The following is a 5000-nucleotide window of genomic DNA, read 5'->3' as shown; positions in this document are numbered from 1 at the left end:
CCCACTTGGCACTCCGATCCGAGTCGTTTGCTCGCGGCTTCAGCATATCAAGCAAGCCGGAGATCTCACCCATTTAAAGTTTGAGAATAGGTTGAGGTCGTTTCGGCCCCAAGGCCTCTAATCATTCGCTTTACCGGATGAGACTCGTACGAGCACCAGCTATCCTGAGGGAAACTTCGGAGGGAACCAGCTACTAGATGGTTCGATTAGTCTTTCGCCCCTATACCCAGCTCCGACGATCGATTTGCACGTCAGAATCGCTACGGACCTCCATCAGGGTTTCCCCTGACTTCGTCCTGGCCAGGCATAGTTCACCATCTTTCGGGTCCCAACGTGTACGCTCTAGGTGCGCCTCACCTCGCAATGAGGACGAGACGCCCCGGGAGTGCGGAGGCCGCCGCCCCGTGAAGGGCGGGGAAGCCCCATCCTCCCTCGGCCCGCGCAAGGCGAGACCTTCACTTTCATTACGCCTTTAGGTTTCGTACAGCCCAATGACTCGCGCACATGTTAGACTCCTTGGTCCGTGTTTCAAGACGGGTCGTGAAATTGTCCAAAGCTGAAGCGCCGCTGACGGGAGCGATTATTCCGCCCGAGAGCATCCCGAGCCAACAGCGGCGCGGGTCCGGGGCCGGGCCAGGTAGGTCCATCATCCGGGAAGAACCGCGCGCGCTTGCCGGGAGCCCGAGCGCCCAAAGGGGCGAATCGACTCCTCCAGATATACCGCCGGGCAGCCAGCCAGGACACCGGGGCTCTGCCCAACAGACGCGAACCGAGGCCCGCGGAAGGACAGGCTGCGCACCCGGGCCGTAGGCCGGCACCCAGCGGGTCGCGACGTCCTACTAGGGGAGAAGTGCGGCCCACCGCACACCGGAACGGCCCCACCCCGCGGCGAGTGGAAAGGCAACCGGACACGACCCCGCCGCGGATTGCTCCGCGCGGGCGGCCGGCCCCATCTGCCGAGGGCGGAGGCCAGTGGCCGGATGGGCGTGAATCTCACCCGTTCGACCTTTCGGACTTCTCACGTTTACCCCAGAACGGTTTCACGTACTTTTGAACTCTCTCTTCAAAGTTCTTTTCAACTTTCCCTCACGGTACTTGTTCGCTATCGGTCTCGTGGTCATATTTAGTCTCAGATGGAGTTTACCACCCACTTGGAGCTGCACTCTCAAGCAACCCGACTCGAAGGAGAGGTCCCGCCGACGCTCGCACCGGCCGCTACGGGCCTGGCACCCTCTACGGGCCGTGGCCTCATTCAAGTTGGACTTGGGCTCGGCGCGAGGCGTCGGGGTAGTGGACCCTCCCAAACACCACATGCCACGACAGGCGGCAGCCTGCGGGGTTCGGTGCTGGACTCTTCCCTGTTCGCTCGCCGCTACTGGGGGAATCCTTGTTAGTTTCTTTTCCTCCGCTTAGTAATATGCTTAAATTCAGCGGGTAGTCTCGCCTGCTCTGAGGTCGTTGTACGAGGTGTCGCACGCCACACCGCCAGCCGGCTGTGCACGCTACCGAGTAAGTACCGGTATGCGAACCGCCAGGCGACGGGCGCGCATCGCACGTTTAAGGAGGCGCGGCCGGCCCCACAGGCGGCCGCGACGCTCCCAGGTCTGCGAAGCGGGGCAAACGCCGCGCGCTTCAGTATACGTAGCCGACCCTCAGCCAGACGTGGCCCGGGAACGGAATCCATGGACCGCAATGTGCGTTCGAAACGTCGATGTTCATGTGTCCTGCAGTTCACATGTCGACGCGCAATTTGCTGCGTTCTTCATCGACCCACGAGCCGAGTGATCCACCGTCCTGGGTGATCTTTTCTTAGTTTCCACTGTCTCTTTCAAGACAGTTGCATAGGCGGGACGTAGGCGTGTGGCGGCCCCTGTTCAAGCGTTCTGTGTCCAACGGCCTCACGGCCGATGGGCGTCGTACGGCTCCACACCGGAGCGGACAGGCAGTCGGGCGAAAGTCATTCAAAACCGGCGCCAGGCGCCAGGTGCCGCAGGCCAGCCGCTCCAGCGCTTCAGCGCTCGTACCACACAACATTGGCGTTAGTTTTGAGAAGCACGCGTGGTTCCGCACGCGGCGCACGGCTACTGCGAGCCGTACAGGTAGCGTGTTGCGCGACACGACACGCACATCGAAAGACATGCAGTCTAGTCGGTAATGATCCTTCCGCAGGTTCACCTACGGAAACCTTGTTACGACTTTTACTTCCTCTAAATGATCAAGTTTGGTCATCTTTCCGGTAGCATCGGCAACGACAGAGTCAATGCCGCGTACCAGTCCGAAGACCTCACTAAATCATTCAATCGGTAGTAGCGACGGGCGGTGTGTACAAAGGGCAGGGACGTAATCAACGCGAGCTTATGACTCGCGCTTACTGGGAATTCCTCGTTCATGGGGAACAATTGCAAGCCCCAATCCCTAGCACGAAGGAGGTTCAGCGGGTTACCCCGACCTTTCGGCCTAGGAAGACACGCTGATTCCTTCAGTGTAGCGCGCGTGCGGCCCAGAACATCTAAGGGCATCACAGACCTGTTATTGCTCAATCTCGTGCGGCTAGAAGCCGCCTGTCCCTCTAAGAAGAAAAGTAATCGCTGACAGCACGAAGGATGTCACGCGACTAGTTAGCAGGCTAGAGTCTCGTTCGTTATCGGAATTAACCAGACAAATCGCTCCACCAACTAAGAACGGCCATGCACCACCACCCACCGAATCAAGAAAGAGCTATCAATCTGTCAATCCTTCCGGTGTCCGGGCCTGGTGAGGTTTCCCGTGTTGAGTCAAATTAAGCCGCAGGCTCCACTCCTGGTGGTGCCCTTCCGTCAATTCCTTTAAGTTTCAGCTTTGCAACCATACTTCCCCCGGAACCCAAAAGCTTTGGTTTCCCGGAGGCTGCCCGCCGAGTCATCGGAGGAACTGCGGCGGATCGCTGGCTGGCATCGTTTATGGTTAGAACTAGGGCGGTATCTGATCGCCTTCGAACCTCTAACTTTCGTTCTTGATTAATGAAAACATACTTGGCAAATGCTTTCGCTTCTGTTCGTCTTGCGACGATCCAAGAATTTCACCTCTAACGTCGCAATACGAATGCCCCCGCCTGTCCCTATTAATCATTACCTCGGGTTCCGAAAACCAACAAAATAGAACCGAGGTCCTATTCCATTATTCCATGCACACAGTATTCAGGCGGGCTTGCCTGCTTTAAGCACTCTAATTTGTTCAAAGTAAACGTGCCGGCCCACCGAGACACTCACTCAAGAGCACCCTGGTAGGATTGCAACGGGGTCCGCCTCGGGACGCACGAGCACGCACGAGGCGCGTCGCACGCCTTCAGCTCGCCCCACCGGCAGGACGTCCCACGATACATGCCAGTTAAACACCGACGGGCGGTGAACCAACAGCGTGGGACACAAATCCAACTACGAGCTTTTTAACCGCAACAACTTTAATATACGCTATTGGAGCTGGAATTACCGCGGCTGCTGGCACCAGACTTGCCCTCCAATAGATACTCGTTAAAGGATTTAAAGTGTACTCATTCCGATTACGGGGCCTCGGATGAGTCCCGTATCGTTATTTTTCGTCACTACCTCCCCGTGCCGGGAGTGGGTAATTTGCGCGCCTGCTGCCTTCCTTGGATGTGGTAGCCGTTTCTCAGGCTCCCTCTCCGGAATCGAACCCTGATTCCCCGTTACCCGTTACAACCATGGTAGGCGCAGAACCTACCATCGACAGTTGATAAGGCAGACATTTGAAAGATGCGTCGCCGGTACGAGGACCGTGCGATCAGCCCAAAGTTATTCAGAGTCACCAAGGCAAACGGACCGGACGAGCCGACCGATTGGTTTTGATCTAATAAAAGCGTCCCTTCCATCTCTGGTCGGGACTCTGTTTGCATGTATTAGCTCTAGAATTACCACAGTTATCCAAGTAACGTGGGTACGATCTAAGGAACCATAACTGATTTAATGAGCCATTCGCGGTTTCACCTTAATGCGGCTTGTACTGAGACATGCATGGCTTAATCTTTGAGACAAGCATATGACTACTGGCAGGATCAACCAGGGAGCTGCGTCAACTAGAGCTGAGCAGCCGGCCGCCCGGGAGTGTGTCCCGGGGGCCCGCGCGAACACGCAAGCGTCCGCTCAATTATTCTGCAAACAGGAGGAGGCTGAGCTCCCCTGCACCATACACCTCGAAACCCTCTCAGGTCCCGGCGGCGCGCAGCGCCGTCCTAAGTACTTGGTCGGGTTCGAGAGAGGCGCAATCGCCCGGGGTTTGGCGAGTAGACGCTTTAGGTGCGACCACCCGTGCTCCCAACTGAGCTTGCCGCTGCCGACAGAGGCCCGGGAGCGTGCTGTCGTGGCATTGCCGGCGGGAGACAACACGCGCCACCTACGGTGACCGGCAGCTCCAACGCCAGCGCCACAGAAGGACAAAAGCCCCACTTGGGTGCCGAAGCGAACTCTCCCAGCACAGCGCACGCGCCAACACGTCCGCACAGCTGCGATACAAACCACCTGCGAGAACCGCAGAGGCGACCGAGCAGCAGACGGCGTCGCGGCGCCGAGCGCCGGGCGGCGGCGCATCCTCAGCGCACACAGTCCTCAATCGGACCAGCACACTGCAGATGTCCACCGCGCTTCGCACCGGGCCCGCGAGGACCTACTTTGGCCGCACGGCGCCGCGTGCAGGGTGCGCCGGCGCGCAGCTGCGCCGCCTGCCGCCTCCGTCGGCCGGCGCGCCTGCCACTGGCCGCCCCCACCAGCCGGCTGTAGCGCGTGCGCCCACGCACCGCGCGGCCAGCACGCCGGGAGGCCCCCCCTCACCGGCCGGGGACGGTCCCACCCAGCCACCGCCGCGTATCGCTTCACACCCAGATGCCATTCACGTTCGTGGGCATGGTGGGTATCGCTGGAACAACCGGTTGGTAGCTCAACCGATCGTCGCCATCACTGATTCACCTCTAGCGAGAACAACCGCACCACAACGGTTTACCAGTTGTT

The 5000-nt window shown here is 59.0% G+C and overlaps 3 non-coding genes across 3 annotated transcripts in view; all 3 read right to left on the bottom strand.

The window, feature by feature from the left end:
• Positions 1-1458, bottom strand: part of LOC126431303 (large subunit ribosomal RNA) — a 4224-nt gene extending 2766 nt beyond the window's left edge. Inside the window, exon 1 of the ribosomal RNA XR_007577542.1 lies at positions 1-1458. This exon is cut by the window's left edge and continues 2766 nt beyond it. This is a non-coding gene — a ribosomal RNA (large subunit ribosomal RNA).
• Positions 1459-1646: 188 nt separating this feature from the next.
• Positions 1647-1801, bottom strand: LOC126431294 (5.8S ribosomal RNA). The gene has a single exon (XR_007577534.1). It is a non-coding gene; the product is annotated as a 5.8S ribosomal RNA (ribosomal RNA).
• Positions 1802-2152: 351 nt separating this feature from the next.
• LOC126431296 (small subunit ribosomal RNA) lies at positions 2153-4062 on the bottom strand. Its single transcript, XR_007577535.1, has one exon. It is a non-coding gene; the product is annotated as a small subunit ribosomal RNA (ribosomal RNA).
• Between the last annotated feature and the right edge of the window lie 938 nt (positions 4063-5000).

The sequence above is a fragment of the Schistocerca serialis genome, unplaced genomic scaffold (assembly GCF_023864345.2).
Source record: "Schistocerca serialis cubense isolate TAMUIC-IGC-003099 unplaced genomic scaffold, iqSchSeri2.2 HiC_scaffold_1088, whole genome shotgun sequence".
NCBI lineage: Eukaryota > Metazoa > Arthropoda > Insecta > Orthoptera > Acrididae > Schistocerca > Schistocerca serialis.
Note: the sequence above shows the minus strand (reverse complement) of the source record. Positions and strands in the feature narration are given on the sequence as shown.